A 20,867-nucleotide genomic window follows, 5' to 3' on the forward strand; every position below is an offset into this window, starting at 1 on the left:
CACAGCAATACAGATAATGCTGATGCAAAATAGATTATACTACAAATATATATTCCCAGCATATATATTTGAAAATCTATAACCCGAACCTCCAATAATATTTCCCAGTAGATCAGAATAGTATTTGTAAATCAGACCTTACTTTGGGAGAAAGGAGTAGATGATTGTTACCAAAATAATGTGCAGGCAACACCCATAGAGGCTTTACTATACCACTGGTCTATGCACTTTGCTGATCTGAACTCATTTACTGACAATAACCCTACAAAGGCATTTGATTCTCCCCATTTTCAAGATAAGAACATTGAGGCACAGAAAATAGACCTTCTCCCATATTTTCTTAGTAGAATAAGCAGATTCCTGTGAAACCACATGTTTTCTCCAACACTCCTCTTCTCCAGTGCTTTGCTATTGTTTGCTTGCCTTTGGTTTGGGTTTTCGCTTCTCCCACAGATGATCCACTGCTAATGTCAGCGGCTCTCAGTTGCCTCAAAGGCCCTCTGCAGAACTGGTCAAACAATGAACACTTAAGCAGTCACCTCACGGTTCTCCAACATGCATGCAAGCAGCACATTTGGAACTTTTTCATTTTCTTCACAGTGGGAAAAAAAAATCAATTGCTACTGTATGTCTTCAACCTTGGGCTCTTACCATCAGGCTAAACACCAAGGATGTCTTAGTCTGTCTGAAATGTGATCTCAAGACAGCCAGCCAGGACAGTGAGTGTGGGCAGATGATTGCCAAGTGTCGGCCAGATAGTAGGTGCTTAATAAAGATGTGTTCAGTGAATGTGTGTGCTGCCTGATCTCTGATCTCATAGACACGACCCCTGCTGACTCAGGTGCAGATCTCTGAAATGACTGTGGGAGGCAAAGGTGAGGAAGGCGCATCCTGATGAATGGATTCACATGAACAGACCTTAACTTTTAAAACACGGATTTCCTTCCGAGCCCTTTCATTTCCGGAGGCCCCTCTCCGCTCCTTGGTCTCTTAGGCAACTGCTTGTTCTCTTAATGAAGACCTCCCCTCCCGGAGCAGAAAATGCAGTGCCCTGGAAGCCGTTCTCACAGTGCCCAGGGGCTCTTTGGAAAAGAGAAATCCAAGAAAACACGGAAAAATCAAGGACTCAAAATGAGATGGCTGCTGGGGCTTGGAGACCCACAGAGCCGAGAACTCGGAGCAGAAACCGAGCGCCCTTGAGTCACCAGCAAGATTATCCGGAGGTGCGCCTCGCACGTCCGCCTTCGGACTGGGAGACACGCCTTCGTCACACACGAACCCTGCAGATCCCGGAGCTCGGCGGACTCGGGGGTGGTGCTTCCAGTCCTGCCGCTTGCCGTCCGGACGGGCAGGGGCTGGGGACCCGCCGGCTGCTGGAGCGATCCAGAGCCACAGGTTGGGGGGAAAAAAAAATCGGAGCGGTGCCCGGGACCGTCGCCCTGGAAGGCAGACCCCGGGCAGTGGCTGGTGTCCAGGAGTTCCAGGGCTTGGGGAAGGGGGAAGGAAACCTCTGAAACCCGACACCTCTCGCCAAGGAAAACTTCGCAGGCTGGTGAGTTGGGGCGGCCAGCCCGGCTGTTATTGCTGGAATGTGTTCCCACCCACTCGGGGGGTTTGCTGAGCGGCTCGCCTGCGAAAAGGAAGTGAGACGTGGATGGGGAGATGTAGGCCGGCGGCGAGGGACCCCGGGTCTGGAGCGGGGTTCGGGGTGTGAGCGCCCTGGATCGGCGGCTTCCACCTGGGATTCCGGTGCAGGCGTGATGGGGGCGCGGATGTCATCAGAAAACTAGCTGGTGTCTGTCTTTGTTTTGGTCCTCGCCGATCAAACAGCTGGTTGGAATTAAAAAAAAAAAGAACCTGGCTTAGCAATGTCAGTTTCCTTCCATCTGTATCTCAAAGACAACCGAAATAACAATTCTTTTTCATCATCATGTGTTTCGAGGTTCATTTAAGGAGAAGTCATTTCGTGAGGCGAGACAAGGGATTGGACGTTTCTTTGTCCGTCCTCAGGTGAAATAGCCCCAGAGAAATCAAGAGCCTGTCTGACAGTTTTTTCTTTTTTTTTTAACCTCTTCTTTCAAAATTGTGATCCGGGTATTGCAGTCCTAGAAGGGTGTGTACACGTGTGTTTGTTCAACTGGTCACAATAAATGAGCTTCCAAGAGTTTCCAACTCCGAACATTATCTCATTATCTGAAAGCTATTGAATCAGGTGGAATGTCCCTAAGCAGAAGTTGCAGGTTCTGCTCCTAGGAAAAGGCTGAGTTTGGTCAAACTCATCACACTTGCTACTAGCTGTTACACACTGGTTAACATTGTTACTGCTTTTTATCTTGAGACCTAAAATTAAGGATATGTACGATTCCAGTTGTGTATCTAGCACCTTATTAAGACAAAGTCAACAACATGCAGTTTCAGAGTTCTTAGCAACAAAATTATTGTTGAACATAATAATGTTAAGAATTTTTAGTCAGTTTCAAAGATGTACTCTTCTTAATATTCAGTTACATTCACACATCTTCAGTAATATTATAAATAAACATATATTTATATATATGTTTTATGCACATGGTTATAGAGTTCTAAATTTGAAGTTAACAGAAAAGTTAACTTCAGCAGGATAGCCTCAGGCATTTCAGTTTATTGAATTTTCAAGCTACTGTAAAGTCCGAACTGTCGTATGAAGTGAGAGCCATACCTGCCTTGTGCTGTTCCCCCATATACTTATTTTTCACAGTTTCCTATCATTAACCCTCTACCTGGAGGGAATCAGCCCTTCTTGAAGGCAAGAAGGGATTTTAGGAATGACCAAAACAAGGTAATCTTGGCAGATAGTTTCATGCCAGGGAGGCTTTTCTGTTTAAGAACTGACAGTGGCCTCCCATAAAATGTTACCATCTTTGCTTTCGAAAGACCAAAACCTTGCCAATGAAACTGGACAAGCCTGTTCTCAAAGATGCCAAGAAGGAATCAAAGGGTATCTGTCAAATGTAAGCAAACCACAACTCTCTCATAGGCCATTTCTGGAACAGGACTCTGACAACCTGATAGGGAAGGTAACTCTAAAATAATTGATTGGCTCAGCTCCTTGGCACACCAGCTTATATTAAAATTATCTACTGGTTTCTGAACTGCTTTTCATTATATTTGACTGTACTTCTGGAAAGATAGAAGTCATCCAAAGCCCCAGGTGGTTCAAAACAGAAATCTGCTGTTTTCCCACCTTTAGCCTGGGACATTTTTGGTTAGGTTTTTGGTCTTGCAGATCAGGACAGCATGAAACATAGACCAACTATTCACATAAAGCTCAGCTCACAATTAATCCAGTTTCTTGAGTTGATTCATCAAGGTAGGTTAAGTAATTGCAGTTTTGAGAGACAGGAAAACAATTACTGTAAAAACAGACAGGACAAACTAGGTGTTTCCCATGAAGGGTAAGTCACTTTTTTGGAGTTGGTGGCTAAAGGGGTGTAATTTTTCACTCATTATTAGGTGTAGAATGGAGCTGACATTATTCTATAGTAGTAGGAAGTAGCAACACCACGAAGCATAATAAAAACCAATTGTAAACCTCATAAATGGAGTTGAGAGTATTACTTAACTTGCTTCACTCCCTTTGCGATCATTATTCATATTCTTTAAATATTAACCTTCTGTCATAAGCCCTCCTTAAATGAAGGAAACCTGTCTGGATTATCAGTAATGAAAATAAAATGCTGTTTAACACATTGCCAAAAATTTTTAAATAAGTTGTCTTTTCTAAGTAAACAACTGGTGAGTGTAGTTGAGAAAAAGAACTTATATTTCTTAATATAATATTCTTAAATATTTATTTGTTTAAGTCTTAAACAAATATTTATTAATAGTGTCAAGCCTTATGCTGGGCTCTGTGTGAAGAGAAGTGGACCAAATGCACAGAAACGCCTGGACCCCAGAGAACTTGCCTTTCACTTTAGGGAGTAAATGGATGTGCAAGTTAGATCTGTGATCCACCGGAGCTAAGTGCTAGACGAGAAGGTAAAGCAGAGAAGGAACAGACTGTGGCAGTGACACGCCCAGTCAGTGTTGAAATTTTAGATCAGGTGCCCAGGGAAAGTCTAACTGAGAAGGTGACATTTGAATGTTGTTCTTAAGGAAGCTCGGGAGTGAGCCATGTGGTTACAGGGAGGAAGAGCTGTCTAGACTGAGGGATCAACAAGCAAGAGTTTGCCTGGCAACTTCCAGGAGTGGCAAGGAAGGCTGTCTGTGTCCCTGGGGGCAGGGTTGTCCTGGGGCAGGTCACAGAGGGCTTTGAAAGCAAGCATGTTGGCTTTTGATTTTTATTCTGAGTGGAGGAAGGAGTCACTATCATTTAGATGTTGTCTGTTGAAAAGAAGCTGAAGCTCCAATACTTTGGCCACCTGATGCGAAGAGCCAACTCACTGGAAAAGACCCTGATGCTGGGAAAGACTGAGGGCAGGAGAAGGGGGACAACAGAGGGTGAGATGGTTGGCTGGCATCACCGACTCAGTGGACATGAGTTTGGGCAAACTCCGCGAGCTGGTGAAGGACAGGGAGGCCTGGCGTGCTGCAGTCCATGGGGTCGCAAAGAATCAGACAGCCTAGGGACTGAAAACAACGGAGGAGACTAGAAAGCAGGGGCAGGAGAAGGGCACAGAGTGAGGCTGGAGAGACCACCTGGGTCAAGTGAAGTGAAGGGAAAGTCACTCAGTTGTGGCCGACTCTGTGCAACCCCATGGACTATCCAGTCCATGGAATTCCCCAGGTCAGAACACTGGAGTGGGTAGCCTTTCCCTTCTCCAGGGGATCTTCCCAACCCAGGGATCAAACCCAGGTCTCCCACACTGCAGGCGGATTCTTTACCAGCTGAGCCACCTGGGAAGGCTGCCTGGGAAGTCATTGCAAAGACGGGATAAGGTCCGTCTGAGAAAACTGAGGAGTCCACGCCATGACTTATTTGTTATAGACAATTGTCTGTACTGAGAAGCTGAGCGAAGTGATAGTCAACCTCTCTTCCAAAACTGTGACCCTACAAACCCAAGAAAGAACACAATTTGTTTGATACTTGATAGATATTGTAGATCACATATTAAGAGATAATAGTGAAAATTTAGTTTATACAGTTGTAAAACATAGCATCAAAGTAAAGTAAATAACATCATAGTATATGGCAGTTGCCTGGAGAAGGAAATGACAACCCACCCCAGTATTCTTGCCTGGGCAATTCCATGGACAGAGGAGACTAGTAGGTTACGGTCCATGGAGTTGCAGAGAGTCAGACACGACTAAGCAGTTGAGCTTGCACACACGCATATATAGCAATTGTAGCTGCCATAGAAACCAAATGTCTAATATTCAGAAATGCAAGAACAGCCTTTTTTAGTAGGTAAAGTATGTTCAAAGACATCAAGATTCACATAATTTGGGGAACAATTTTAGACAAGGCAGATATAGGTATAAATTGGTGAGATTTAAATCAAACCTTTAAGAAGCCCATCATTAATCAAATTATACTGGTGCTTAGTAGTAAAGCTATGAGAATGGCATTTAGTTTCCTTAAGGCACAGTTTTCTCCTGTGTGCAGCAAAAGGAATAGACTGATTAGTTTAAATCTCTATTGTCTAGCTCTAGACCTGGGTAACCTACAACTCTTGCTTCCTGTTTAGTTCCTTACCTTCCTTTTCCCCTTGTTTTTTTTTTCTCTTTCATTTATGTACCTATTTATCCAGATAGATATTCATAATTATAGATGTATTATGTGCATGAGTTTAGATACTCATAGATATAGATGTATATATATAGGTGTAAGTATATATGCACACATGTACACAGAGACAAAAAGAAAAACATAAATTCTATAAAAGAGGGCAAATTTCTTTTTAAGAGGCTTAAGAAAATATTCAAGATTTTCTTTTCGTTTTCTTTCTGTAACCCATAAATTTATTGTCAATTATAGTGAACTTGGGGTCAACCCGATTTGTTTTCTTGTTCCTCTCTTCTTAACTTGCTCAGAAAAGTGAAAACTGTGTGTTAACTCTGACCTGAGGGATACACCAGAATAAAAATAATTAGAAAAGGCAAAATGGGTCTGTGTGATATTTGTCCAATCCAATGTAGGCAAGGTCCTCAGAGTCTGAGAAGTTTGTTAAAAGAGTTGCTCAGTTCTCGTGGGCTGTTATTAAAAATATACTATTTTCATAAACAATGTACAGTTGATATATGTTTCTGGATATGTGAAAATATTTTTTTTTAATATATTTTTTTAAAGTATAGAATGAAACTAGATTTTTCAAAGAGGGAACAGAAAACCTAGCCTCTCTTAGTGCCTAAAATAGTAGAAGCCTTTTCCAAAATCGGGAGCTTTCTTATATTCACCTAAGGTGCCTCCTTGAGCTGACTTAGACCTCGGATTTTCTGAAATCTTTTTTGCAAATGCTGGGAAGCATTGGAGCAATGCATCTAATTTGCTAATTTCTTAATTTTTTTTTTGAGTGAACAAAGCAACTAAACAGGTAGAAACTATCACACCCAGTCTCGGCCCTGTCCCTCCCTCATTCAAACTTTGATCTTAATCATTCCAAGGTTGGCGATGCCAGCTATCAAAGGCTGCTGCTCACAGTTTGGAGGTGAATGATTCTATGAGAAACAATACAGAAAACACTGCAAAACATATCTTAGGAAAAATCACTTTAGTGAAAATATCCTGGTATTTACAACTAAGGGGTTAGAGACATGTAGAAACAAATTCAAATAAATACAACATGATATGACAAAGCCCCATTCTTTAATCTTATGTTAGAAATGAGATGCTAAGAAGATGTGGCGTGCACACACACACATACACACACACACACACTGGAATTCTCTGCTCAGTCACTTCAGGTGTGTCCAACTCTTTGTGACCCCATGGACTATAGCCCACCAGGATCCTCTGTCCATGAAATTCTCAAGGCAAGAATAGTGGAGTGGGTTGCCATGCCCTCCTCTAGGGATCTTCCCAACCCTGGGATAGAATTTGAGTCTCCTGATCTTCCTGTATTGCAGGCAGATTCTTTACCGCTGAACCACTGGGGAAGCCCACACTGGAATACTACTCAGCCATAAAAAAGAACAAAATTTTGCCATTTGCACCAACATGGATGGACTTGAAGGCATTATACTAAGTAAAATAAGTCAAAGAAAGATAAATACTGTATGATATCACTTATGCGTGAAATCTAAAATGTTGTTTCCCTGGTGGTAAAGAATCTTCCTGCAATGCAGGAGACCCAGGTCTGACCCCTGGTTTAGGAAGATGCCCGGGAGAAGGGAATAGCAATGCCACTCCACTACTCTTGCCTGGCAAATTCCATGGACAGAAGTGCCTGGCGGGCTACAGTCCATGGGATCGCAAAGAGTCAGACACAACTGAACAACTAACCTGTCGTATCACAGAAAACTAGTGAATAAAACAGAAAGAAGCAGACTCACAGTTATAGAGAACAAACCAGTGGTTATGCGTTGGGGGAAGGGCAGTACAAGGATGGGGGAGCGGGAGGTACAAACGACCGGCTGAAAGATAGTTTCAAGGATGCATCGTACAACATGGGGAATAGAGCCAATATTTTGCAAGAACTCTAACTGGAAAATGACTTTTAAAAATCATACAAAAATTTAAAAAAAGATACAGGATGCTAGTTGACAAAGACCACACAGTAGCAATGAAATGGAATGAACAACTTTGGGTTTGCTTTTTTCTCAGGACTGCACTGAGCCATCATCAGGTGCTAGTCATTTTGAAACTGACCTAAAGACTGCAATTCCACCCCCCGCCCCCCAACTCCCGCCGCCTGGTTAGATTATAATTTTTTCACTTAGCTACTAGAAAAACCAAGGAAACAAAGGTGGAATATGTAACTCATTATTAGTACTGCTCCTGGATAGTCCCTAATGGAGGTGCCCTCTTCGCACTCCAGAAGTTTGCACGTTTGATGAGAAATCATTCCGTTTAAGATTGCAAAGAGTATGCTTAGACAAAGGTGAGAGCGAGATGAGAACTGGAAGGTAAGGCCCCGCGTCTCTAACGGGGGTGGTTACGGCCACTGCAGTCTTGCCCTACGCTGCAGACTTGACAAGCCTGGCAAGCATCTGTTTCCGGTGCGAGGTGGGGGAGGTCTTCGAGTTTTATGGTGTGGTTTTCTCTGTGAAACGACTCTGTGATGATAGCTGAGTTGTGATGAAGATGCATTTCCTCTGAGCTGTAATGCTCTTCTCTCTGGTTCCCAACACGGCTTTGCAAATCAAGGGTGGTTTTCATGGCTCCGACTCCTGGTTTTTCACGCTTGCCAAGTGCACTTTGACTTTTAAAGTCAGCTCATGTGTGAGGCCCATGGGACCAGAAGCTCTTTTCCTATCCTTCACATTCTGGAAGGTGTTGGATTAGGATGATTTTAGTGAAATAAAGGCTGAGGTATGCTGCAATTCGTCTAGAGTAGCAATGATTCTTAAAACCAGTATAGTAAACATGCAGACACCTGAGGGGATAGGCTTGGCACCTTGAGAACAGAAAGCTAATTCAAAAGAGTAAATTTCAAGGTTTCATAAATGTTACCTATATATTTAAAGAGAGACATGTATTCTGTTTCATCATATTTTATTACCAGTAGAAACATTTTTGTCTTATTTCTCAGGAATTATGTTCTTTAAAAGTGTGTAGAAAATGAAATAAGAGGGTTAAAAAATAGTTCACTGCTTTTTAGTCATTTCTACCATAAACATGTTATTGTGCACTGTCAAACATGATCCAAAACATGAAAATAAAAATCAAAGAATTCTTGACATCCTTCGGAGAACACAAATTCTACCTGCATAGTATAAACTTTAGAGAAAATGTCAAGTTAGTCATGTTAAAGTTGACATTTAAAATTATTCATTACAATAAAAAGATCTGCCTACCATGTTAAAACTAATAATAGCAACTTAGTTTCTAGTATAACTTTTACATATCTGAGTTGTTTATTAGAAATATTCATTATGTGCTGTTTTGTATCAGTAGCATATTTAGTCATTTGATCGAAAGGCTGTATAAGACATAATTCAGTTGTGAAAGAGATCGCCAGTCCAGGTTTGATGCATGAGACAAGTGCTCAGGGCTGGGGCACTTGGATGACCCAGAGGGATGGGATGGCGGGGGAGGTGGGAGGGGGGGTTCAGGATGGGAACACATGTAAATCCATGGCTGATTCAGGTCAATGTATGGCAAAAACCACTACAATATTGTAAAGTAATTAACCTCCAACTAATATAAATAAATGAAAAAAAAAACATACAAAAAAAAAAAGACATAGTTCCTACTCTTGAAGAGCTTAGAATCTGTTGAGGTAGATCCATGAGCAGATAATTTGAGTATAACCTGGTAAAGTTTGCTAGTGGTTTGAACACAGTATTGTGGTAATAAAGAGGAAGATAACACCTAAGGGGGCTAAAACTGTAGAGAGAACAGTTAGAAGTGGGAAATACAAATGGTCTGAAATTAGCTCAAAGACAGTTAAGGTTGAAGTCAGATTAGAGAAATAATTAATGAATGGAATTGACCAGCTATAGGAGAAAAGAGAAAGTTTTATGGTTTCAATCATAAGAAGGCATTAGATGAATGAATGGTGGTTCCCAGAATTGAGATTAGGTGTAGAAAAAGTGAAGCATGTTGGAGGAGAAGACCTGCTGCATTCAGGTACCTATAGTGATTCAACTGGATTTATTCAGGAAAATGCCTTCAGGAATCTAAACCATCTAGGAGAGGTCAGACTGATAATAGTAACTGGGAAGTGCTGTTCTGCAAGTGATCACAAAAGTCCATAAGACCCAATGCCATCTTGAAGGAAACCCAGGGAAGAGGGAGGTTTAGTAGCCATAAGGTAGGAGTCATGATTTTCTTCCTATTCTATCGGCACCAATCAGCTTTGGCTAATAAGGCCATTTACATTCTGGAAGGACTTAGGGTTATATATGATCATGTTAATTGCTATTATTATTAAATTGGGAGGATATATTAAATATGCCTGTAGCTCTTAGTTATGAACAGGGCATCATTTATCCCTGTCTGTGGGACAACCACTTTAAATATTTCCATGCCCTAGGATTCTGTTCACCCATATTTTCTCCCAGCCCCATTTGTGAAAACTGACATGTCATAGCTCGGTTAGGAATGTGTTCTAGTACCATAGAAAAAAGACTGAGCAGAGTACTCAAGCGATTGAACCTATTGATTTTGGCTCATTAATATCATGCTTCAATAACTGATGCCCAGCACATATTAATTGAAGAACAAATTAATTGCCATTCCCTTTATTGCACTCAATAGCTTTGTTCCAGCTCTGCTGTGTCTGAATTTATGACACTTCTAATCTCAGGATCTGCTTACCAAAGCCTCACACAATGTATCTCGATGCTCTAAAAGAATTAAAGGATAGTTATCTAGTAAAGATTACTTTTGAAGTTTCCAACCCATGTAAAATACTGTTACATAATTGACTTGTAAATGTGTGTCCACTGACTAAGTTTAAGGCAAGTTATTCTGTTTTCTGCTTCCTCTTCCCCCCACCTTGTCCATCCCCATATTAATACTCTTTCCAGTTCATTGTTCAAAACAGTTTGGGAAATATGTTGCTACATTTAAGAACATTCCTTATACAACCATCTGACTGCCTCTCACTCTCCATCGCAAGTATTCTGATTATTAGATAATCAGCCCGAGAACCTTCTGCATGACTACTTGTCCTATTGATTCCTTCTAGATGCAGGTGTTAAAGGTTGTCTTTGTTACGGATGCATCATTTCAGGCATCTAGTTCAGAACAAATGTGTTTTTTTTTTATAAAGCCTTCTCATAATATGCCAATAGCTCAGTTATCTGTGTTCTGGTTATTATAGATAGAGAAAGAAGACTTCTAAACAATATTTTCATGACTCATCTATGAGTTAGACACATAATCCATGTCTACAAATACCCCAGTCAAGATTTCTAATTAAAACCATGTTGACTTTAGTCCTTTTTGTTCTCTAGCATTTGGTTACTTACATTATTTACAAGCTGTTATCCAACTGTGAATCTTCGAGATTATCCCCTTCTGTAAATTCATCAATATTTCATATATTCTGGGAAATATCAGCGTGTTTCTTGTCTGAGGTTTCAGCACAGGTAAGTTAGCATTAGGGACACAAATGTCTTGTTTTTGGCACTCCCACTTGTGTGGTAGTATAGCAATTAACATGAAGAAAAGACAAATATAATTGCAAAAAATGCTGTGTACAGCTTATGATGAACATTTATAGATTGCTATAAATTGTGATTTTTTGGCAGAATCGTCAAGGGTGAAAACTTGCATTGGTGTTTAATCTTGGATTAAAGACTGATAACAGGCTTCCTTATTTTCAGCTTTGAAACAGCAGCAGCAGCAGAATGTATCCATTGAATGAACCAATTTTCAAGTTAAGGCCATTGTGGAAGAAAATGAGAAGTTTGATAATTTTGATTTTAATGGGTGCAGTTTTACAAATTCTGCATTCTCTTACAACTGGTTCCTACTTGGAATAATTTTTACATGTTACTTGTTGAGATTTCAGCCTGTATTAGTGAATACAGGCTATATGTCAGAGTATGAAGGAGATGAAAGAAGTTAAGAAAACATTTTTCCCATTCTAGGCATAATCTTTATAAATCTAGTTTCTTTTAACATGATTGCCAAAATTGGCCCCAGGAACAATTTAAAGGCACATCTGAACTGAGTGACCCAAGCAATAGGAAAGTCAACTCTAAATCAGAGTCCCAAAGAAAGGGGTATATATAGGCAGAAATAAAAAAGTTTTTAATCTATGTAGGGCCTTTCTCTTGGCCTGATCAATTATTTAGCACCCCTAGATACTGAGAATATATTTTAAATACAGTACTAATTAAGAAATGTCTGAATATAATAAATCTTGGATAATATATTCTTGTTTGTTTATTGCAGTGAATATCACTTAATTCTGATTACTCAGAAAATATTCCTATTTAACTGGATCTGAAATGAACTGGTGTTAGAATTAACAAGAGTGAATAATCTTATGATAGCCATTCCAAGAGTGAGTTTCCAGAACTATGTCTATATGATAGCAATGGGGTCTATGAGTAAATCCATAACAATAGTAGGTTTTATCATGAACCTTTATTAAGGAAGAAACAAAGGTGCTTTTCTGTAGACTTTTGTAGACATGATATATCCTCAGCTTCTCCTGTGTAATTGGAAATAATGAAGCTTTTTATAAGGCCAGATATTCCCTATGGTCCCTAAAATTCTGTCTAGGTAAGTAATTTTATGTGTCTGTTTTATCAAGGAGGGAAGATTGTCTCCTCGTATCTTTTTTCCTTGTCATTTATTGAAGGTGGAACAAAGAATTTTCTTTTTAGTACAGGTCATGGGTAAAATTGCTCTCTCTCAGAACTTTATCGCAGAGCCCACTTTTATCTCTTTTGATACTTTTCTACAGTGCTAATACCAGTGTGTTGCTTTCAAGTTGGGAAATCAATGACTTACTAACCAATCATTTTGGTGAATTAATTTCTGCTAAAGTAGCTATGACTGAAAACAGATAATGAGTCACTCTTCCAAGTAACCATGGTTGCTTTCTCACATGTAGCAAAAATCCAAAGGCATGCCTACTGTTAGACATTCCAGATTTAAGAACAGAGTTATAGGGCAATAATTTGGAGCAAAAATAACTTTATCAGTGAAAGCTAATGTAGCCTATGTGGATGGTGACACCCTGGCCCGGAATTCCTGGAGCAGCCGCCATTTAATATCTTCCATTACTAGGGCAGACTCTGGGTTAAACAGATATTCAAATCCCTGGTTTTGAAAATATGGTCCTTTTGAAGAAAGGATGCCCTTTCTGTAGAGCCTCTTGGAAAGGAAGAGGCTCCACCCTTGGAAAGGAAATTGGTTCTTTCATAGAGTTTGAGGCTTTATCACCAAACTGTTTGAAACACTTCCCTGTGTATCTTTGACAGTAAGTTCTTAGTTTCCTGTCTTGGGGTGAACCTGACAAGTAGAGGTAAATAAACTCGGTTGATAAACTGTCAGACACTGGTTAGTCTGCCTGTTAACAGTAACTGCCTGAGTATTTTTCCATCAGGAACGGTGGCATTTTTTTCTTAGCTAATCTCAGCCAACTGCTAATATAAGAGGTGGGTTCATAAAACCTGTAGTTTCTCTAAAGAGCTCCAGATGCACAAAGGCAAAATAAATAGCCAACCTTACAGACAGCAAAAGATTTCTTGGTTGTTTGCATCTTGGTAATTTTAGAGTAATGCTTAACACCAGTACTACCCTCTGATTTGCTGCCTTCAGAAATAGATACCCATCTACTATTCAGTTAATTTTCCAGCCTGCCAGCCTAAAAATACAGACTTGTTACATAGAATAAAGTGGTTCAAAATTGAGGATTTTGACAGTTCACGGGTACCACAAAGAGATACCACAATGGTAACCCAAAAGGACTTTCCAGGTGGCACAGTGGTAAAGAATCCGCCTGCCAACGCAGGAGATGCCAGTTTGATCCCTGGGTCAGGAAGATCCCCTGGAGTAGGAAATGGCAACCCATTCCAGCACTCTTGACTGGAAAAGTTCGTGGATAGAGAAGCTTGGTGGGTGATAGTTCATGGGATCGCAAAGAGTCAGATATGACTGGGCACACACATACACAAAGAGATAACTGTTTGATTTTCTAAGAGACAGAAACATACCTTATGGATCATAGTAAGCAAAACAGCATCCAGTATTTGCCACATAAAAATATTTGGAAGCACTGTCAAGTAACAAGAAAAGTTAAATGTCAGATAGCAGAAGACTTTTATGGCAGAAATAGCCTTAAGTATAATTAATAAGTTCATCATGGGAAATTTTAGTCCTGGTTTTCTGTCTGTACTTGGCTTATTTCCCAAACAATTAAGTCAGTTTTAGAAAACTTAGAAAACTGCCATGAGACTGGTTTACTCTCTTATTTGTAAGCAGTAATATGTAAGCAGTTTCTTATTTATTCTACTATATGGAAAACCTGTGTCAGATAACTACTGACATTTTTAGAAATATTCTATGGATTTTTCTTTGCAGAACTTTTAGAACATGTAAACAAATACACTGAAATAATTGCTAGTCCCTTTAAGGACTTGAGGTTTTTGAGGTTTTTTTCATAAAAAGAGTTCTATAAAGCTTTATGTTTCAAAGGAAATTTATATGGATATTTTCACATAATTTTTAAGCATGACACAGTATATCAGGGCATTATCAAGTCCATCAAAGCTTACACGATAATGTAAAAAAATGTCCATTGAGAACATATCAATAGGCTAGGTTCAGTTCAGTTCTGTCGCTCAGTCGTATCCGACTCTTTGTGACCCCATGGACCACTGTACGCCAGGCTTCCCTGTCCATCACCAATTCCTGGAGCTTGCTCAAACTGCAGCTACGCTCAAACTCAAAATAGGCTAGGTAGAATTCCTTTTTCCTGTGGGCTAAAGAAGAATTCAAAATATTGACTGTCATATATGTTAAAACACCCACTGCCATTAATTAAGTTTTATCTGTCTCTACTTGTAAGAGCAAAATGCCTATTGAAAAATATTCTTAGTTTGGAGGGCTGCTGCAACTAAAAATTTCACCTTAGATTTGCCAGTTTCAGGCAAAAATATCTTAAATTCTTCCATTTGTATTGTTTTTTTCATGAGTGGAAACTGTAAGCATCTATGAAGTCAGTCACTGTCCTTCAAATTTACTTGTACCCTTGTCACTGGGTTTTCTGTCAGCAAGTAATCTAACCTGATGAGAGTTTGTAGTTAAGCTTTTTGTGATTAAAACAAAAAGCTTAACTTTTGTTAATTAATTAAATTAACAAAATTAATTGTGTTAATTAATCAAATTTTGTTAATTAAATCAAAAACCTCTGGTGATTGAGGTTCAAGAAGACATTTTAAAAAATTAGCACCATGTACCATTGATATTTATAAAAGCTTTGTGGTAACAGTGAAGCTGTAATTTTAGATTTTCAGTAAAATTCATGATTTTGTTTTAGCAGTGCCAAGCTGCCTTATATTGAGAAGGTGATTCTGAAGGGAGACCTTGGACTTGGGGTTTAGAAAGAGCATCAGGGATATAGTTGCACGCATCTTTCCTGTTTCCGCTCCTGATTTCCCAAGGGACCGGGGGCTTGCTATTAAACACATTAAACAACTGCCATGGCACCTTGAGGACCAGTAAGAGTAACAGGAACACTTAAGCCACACTGGTGTGTACCTGATCGCGTATCACCCGGGCCAGGGGACAATGTCAAATCATTACAAAAGAAAGCAAAGCCAACTGACTTATTTGGAAATTAGACACATTTGAACTTTTAGCTCAGTCTACTTAATTCTAATGCTGTAAGTGTAATATGATAACAAGATTATTTCCATTCTCCTGAAATGTAAAAGGTGAGTGATGAAATCTTCTTTGAAAGATACTTTGAATTCTTATAAAGTTTGGCCAAAATCAAGCTATACATTTTTCTCCCCTTTCAGATAATCAAGAGTAAGCTAATTTTTAAAAACATGAATATTCAGGCAACCATTCCTCCTATGCTGGAATCTGTTTGCCAGTTGCTCGTTCAAATAGATTTAAGACCACAGTCCAAATGAAGCCCAGGAAGTATAAGTGCTTCCAGAATCAGAAAAGCCCTTCCAGGGACTTCCCTGGTGGTCCAGGGGTTAAGACTCCAAGCTCCCAATACATGGGGCCCGGGTTTGACTCCTGGTCAGGGAACTAGATCCCACATGCTGCAGCTAAGACCCGACATGGCCAAATAAATATATTTCTTAAAAAAGAAAAGAAGCCATCTCCATTACTCTGAGATGGCTTCAGTGAGCAGAGAAGTATCACAGTAATCAAGGTGGGGGGGGGAGTCTGAAATAACAAGAGTGTAGTTTCAAGAACCAAGCCAAGTGCATAAATAAAGCACAGTGCACAATTACAGTTTATATATCAATATCATCTACAGAAAATAACTTTGTGAAAAAAATGTTGAATCAGCCATCCACTATGACAAATAACCATGAGTTGAAATATCTGTGGAGCCCTGTGGCGCTAGTAATCCCAATAATTTTCACTGAATGGAAGATCTAAGAGGGTTAATTAGTGTTGGCCCCAAGCCAAGTATAGGCAGAAAACCAGGCTGCATTTTCCCTTCATGAGCTAATAAGTTTTCATTCAGAGTCACTTCTTACATAGTTGGTCCCTGGAGGACTTAGCTATGCAACTTCCTAATTGAATGGACTGATCTGTTTTACTACTAGTCCTACAAAATTCACATGGATCTTTCCCAATCTGCCTTTCTGCCAATTTTTGCCTACCGTGTGTGTTTACGTTGGTGGCATTGTGAAAATAGAGGGGTTGGCGAGGGGAGTGTGCTATTTCTGGTCTAGTTCTGTTTTTCATCAAAGCCAGAAACAGGAGTCCCTGATTTGAACCTGGTATTACAACTTTTACTAATGATTTGGCCAAAATTAACGAAATATGTACCAAGCTCCTTTTCCCTCAGACGTATTTGCGTGGCAATACCTGGTCATATAGCCTGATACACACTTCTACCTTTAGAGTAGGAATTTACTGGGGAAGAAAAGAGACAATATAATATAAGGCAAATATAATACAGGCAATATAATATAATATTATGTAATATATATTATGGATATAACAAAAGGGTCACTGCAATAGAAAAGAAAGTAAACTTGTGAAGGCAATATAATATTACATAATATAATTATGGATATAATAAAAGGGTCACTGCCATAAGAAAAAAGTCAAGTTGTGAAGTAGGTTAACGCAGGCTCCTTTGTAGGCTCCTCTTGTTTCTTCTCTACTTTTCCCAGGGACCCGAGTCCCCTGTGGGACTCTAGCTGCCCTCTCTGCCTCTGCTGCTCTTGTCTTTACCTTGCTCACATTTCCACGAGGTCACCAAAAAGTACCTGCTCCTGTTTGCATACCTGGGGCTCTCCTTTCTTCTCAATCATTTAATATTCTAATTGTTGCTCATGTGCTGATTGACCAAAATTTAACAAAATGTTTACCTTGGGCAAACATACGCTCCATCTTCCTGATGCTCGGGATCACGTACGTGTGACCTTGCCTACCGGCTGAAATGCCTTTGTAATTAACTCCCCAGTCAATACTCAGGATGGTTTTCGCAGTCATTGACTGCCATGCTTGAAGTGGGGAACACTTTGTGTAAGTTCCTGGATGAGGTCAAATAAGTCAGCGCTATCCCTTGTTTCAACTCTCGCACAGTAAACAAATGTCCTTTTCATGGTTTATTTAGAGCCACATTTTTTGCATTTTTGTGCTTTTAGGTGGTACTTTTTCTGTTTAAAATAACTCCCAAGCATATTGTTGAAGGGCTGTCTGTCTGGTGTTCCTAAGCTCAAGAAAGCTGTGATGTGTCTTATGAAGAATGTATGTGTGTTAAACATCATTCAGGCCTGAGTTATGGCACTGTTAGCTGTGAGTTCAGTGTTATTGAATCAACAATCTATATTAAATAAGGTCTCTTTAAACAGTTGCTTTTGTTAAGGCGCTTAGTCATGTCCGACTCTTTTGTGACCCCATGGACTGTAGCTTGCCAGGCTCCTCTGTCCATGGGATTTTCCAGGCAAGAATCTTGGAGTGGGTTGCAATTTCCTACTCCAGGGGATCTGCCTGACTCGGGGATTGAACCCACGTCTTCTGCTTGGCAAATGGGTTCTTTATCACTGAGCCACCTGGGAAGCCTCTCTTTAAACAGAAATACACATAAAACAAGATGATGTATTGATCACTTGGTGAAAATATTATAACCAGAAGCTCACAGGAATCTCACTCTGTATTTTCCCTAGAAGTAAGAATAGTTCTTCAGTGTTTGCTAATTCGGTGTTGGTAGTGACTTTATAGAATAAAGCTACCATGAATAATAGGAATCGACTGTGTTTACTTCCTTCCATAAAAGGATTTGCAGTAGTTGAGGGTTAGTGATAAAAATGCAGTCAAGTAGATAAAAGAAGAATAAAAAAAAAGCAAAAACTGAGTCATATAGTTCAGAATTAAAGAGAAGCAAATTGTTTGAATAAGAGAACCTTGATGATTATTGTATTTAAGCAAAAAATTGAACTCGGATCTTCCAGGCAAAAAGATAATGAGCACCGTAGCTTTTCTTGTCAAATTTAAAAAAGTATACAATTTATTGAGAGAGACATCTTTTTCTATTATGCGTCCTAAGAGTAACTTTATGGCACAAGCACAGAGGAGATAATGTTTCTAATGGTAGTTTTATAAGTGATGCAGAAAAGGACCTTATGTAATTGCTAGTGTATTGACAAGAAAGCCCAAGGCATAAATACTATTTTGTTGTTCTAGGAAGGATTTCTGAAGGGATCTGAATGTTCTGTATATTTCTGGGATGCTGACATGAAATGCAGTACTGTCACATGTATTATGCTGACATTTACATTCTAAAGAACTTCAGATGAAATGATAGTGATGGTGGAGTTACTCAGCTCTCTGGCAAATTATAGGAGGAGATATAGTTCAGAAGGTTACAGTTTTAGTGTCTTTGAAATCGCTGCGGGGGAAGGGGAGGGTGGGATGGATTGGGAGAGTAGCGTTGAGATAGATGCACTGCCGTGCAGAACAGATCGCTAGGGGGACGCGGCTGTGCATCGCAGGAAGCTCAGCTCCGGGCTCTGCGAGGACCTGGGGGCTCAGAGGGGAGTTGGAGCTGGGGTGCGGGCTTCACCAGGGAGGGGTGGATGTTTACCTAGAGCTGAGTCACTTTGTTGTGCAGCAGAAACTAACAGGCACAGCACTGTAAAGCAACTAATACTCCAATTAAAAAAATAAAAATAAAATATAATAAAATTTTATTATTTTTTTTTAATAAAAATAAAATAAATCTAGAGAGAGGACATCTGTACTTGCCTGTGGATTAGAAAGTCAGCATGCGGTGACCAGGGAAAGAGGAAGGCCATGGCTTCCAACTGACGCCAGACAACTCCACTTAAGAACATGATGTTAATTAGAAATATCATGCTGCTTGTGAGGCTAAATATACCCTCCAAGCTTTGACTCTTTTAAATAGCCATGCTCATTTTTATTTATTAATCAATCCTACCACTGGCACTAAGAATTTTCTGGTAAGATATGGGGGAAGATATAAAGTATAGGCTCAAATAGTGAGGAAAGAAATGTTAAAAAAAATTCAGCAGAAGCCTATAAACTCATTTTTAACCCTCCCGCATATATTTCATTAATTGACTTTTAAAAAATTATTTATTTATTCATTTATTTGTTTGTGTAGGGTCTTAGATGGAGAACGTAGGCTCTCTCGTTGAGCTGCTCAGACTTAGTTGCCCTATGGGATCCCATCATATGGGATCTTAGTTCCCCGATCAGTGATTGAACCCTTGTCCCCTTCATTGGAAGGCAGATTCTTAACCGCTGGACCACCTGGGAAGTCCCATGAATCGATTTTTGATGCCCAGATTATTGAGCTTAATTTGTCCTGATTTAAATATTAACCCAATTCTCGTCAGAATTTATGAAAATAAGTGTTTACAGCTGCTTCATAAACCTATATTATCAGCAGTTTTATATAGAGATTTTTATATTGAGTGTTGGGTCTGCATATTATTAAAATATTAAATGGGAAAAACTCATAGAACTAACTCAGAAATAAATGTACAAGTTTTGCCCTGGGCTCTATGTAAGGAGATGTTTAAGTAGTAACAGGCTACCAACCTACAGAGAAAAATAAATAAATAAGGGCTTCAGAAAACTGAGGGAAAAACATTTTTTAACCATTATGATTTATGAAAGATATAAACCATTCAGTTTTTCTATTTTTAAAATTAAGAAGAGTAAACAAAAAAACTTGATTCAATTAGATGTAACAAATACAATTGAATGGAGATGCAATTTGATTTGTTGAAAACTATTTGAGTTTTATGCAGATTAATTCCTGGTAATGCTTTACCAGAATGTGATAGATTCTGGAAAATATCTACTAAATCAAATACGTGTAAATATTTTAAAAAGCAAGCAAACTTCATGGTGTGGGGAGGGGTGGAAAAAGAAGGGAGATGGAGGGGTGTCTGTCTCGATGGAGTAAAAGTGATGTAAAACCCTCAGTGACTCATGGCCTTTTAGACACAGTGTTGGTGGTGTAGCTCTAGCCTTTTCTACAGATCCTGTAGTTTTGTTCTTTCCAAGAGAATGCTCACTTTTTAAGGAATAAAGGAGAAAATAAATAGAATATCTCGATAATGGCACCAACATTGCTCTACAAAGATGGAGACCAATGCTGACAAGTGGAGATGGAGACGTGACCCAGCCAACAGCACCTCTGGGGCAAAGTATTTTTTTTTTATTTAACGTGGACCTCTTTTAAAGTCTTTAATAAATTTTTTACAATTTTTTTTTTTAAATGTTTTGGTTATCTGGCTGCAAGTCCTGTAGGATCTTAGCTCCCCCAGTAGGGATCAAACCCACACCCCTTGCCTTGGAAGGCAAAGTCTTAACCACTGGACCACCAGGGAAATCCCTGGGGGCATAATAGTAAATGTTCATTCCAGAGTTGACTTTTTAAAAGCCTGGGTTGGGAATTGCAGTACTGGCTGCTCGGAAGAGTCAATGTGTGATGGGAGAAAGTACAAACGAGAAAAGTCAGACGTGGGGGACCCTGGGGAAGTCGGGCCTGCCTTAACCTCAGCGGCCCTACTCTGGTTGTACTTGGCCTGCAGAGAGGCTTACCTGTCTCTCCAGCACTCCCATCCCAGTATCTGCTAGAAATCCCGAC

The 20,867-nt window shown here is 39.7% G+C and overlaps 1 protein-coding gene across 3 annotated transcripts in view; it reads left to right on the top strand.

Moving 5' to 3' along the window:
* Positions 1 to 20,867, top strand: part of RAB27B (RAB27B, member RAS oncogene family) — a 175,680-nt gene that overhangs the window by 108,597 nt on the left and 46,216 nt on the right. The window contains exon 1 of one of the 3 annotated variants that reach the window (XM_043443690.1): positions 974 to 1,552. The exons of the other annotated variants lie outside the window; for them this stretch is intronic. The gene's annotated coding sequence lies outside the window, so the exon portion shown is untranslated. Of the gene's footprint in view, positions 1 to 973; positions 1,553 to 20,867 lie in introns of those variants that run through there. 3 annotated transcript variants of the gene reach the window in all.

The sequence above is a fragment of the Cervus canadensis genome, chromosome 23, assembly GCF_019320065.1.
Source record: "Cervus canadensis isolate Bull #8, Minnesota chromosome 23, ASM1932006v1, whole genome shotgun sequence".
In the NCBI taxonomy this organism is placed as follows: Eukaryota; Metazoa; Chordata; class Mammalia; order Artiodactyla; family Cervidae; genus Cervus; species Cervus canadensis.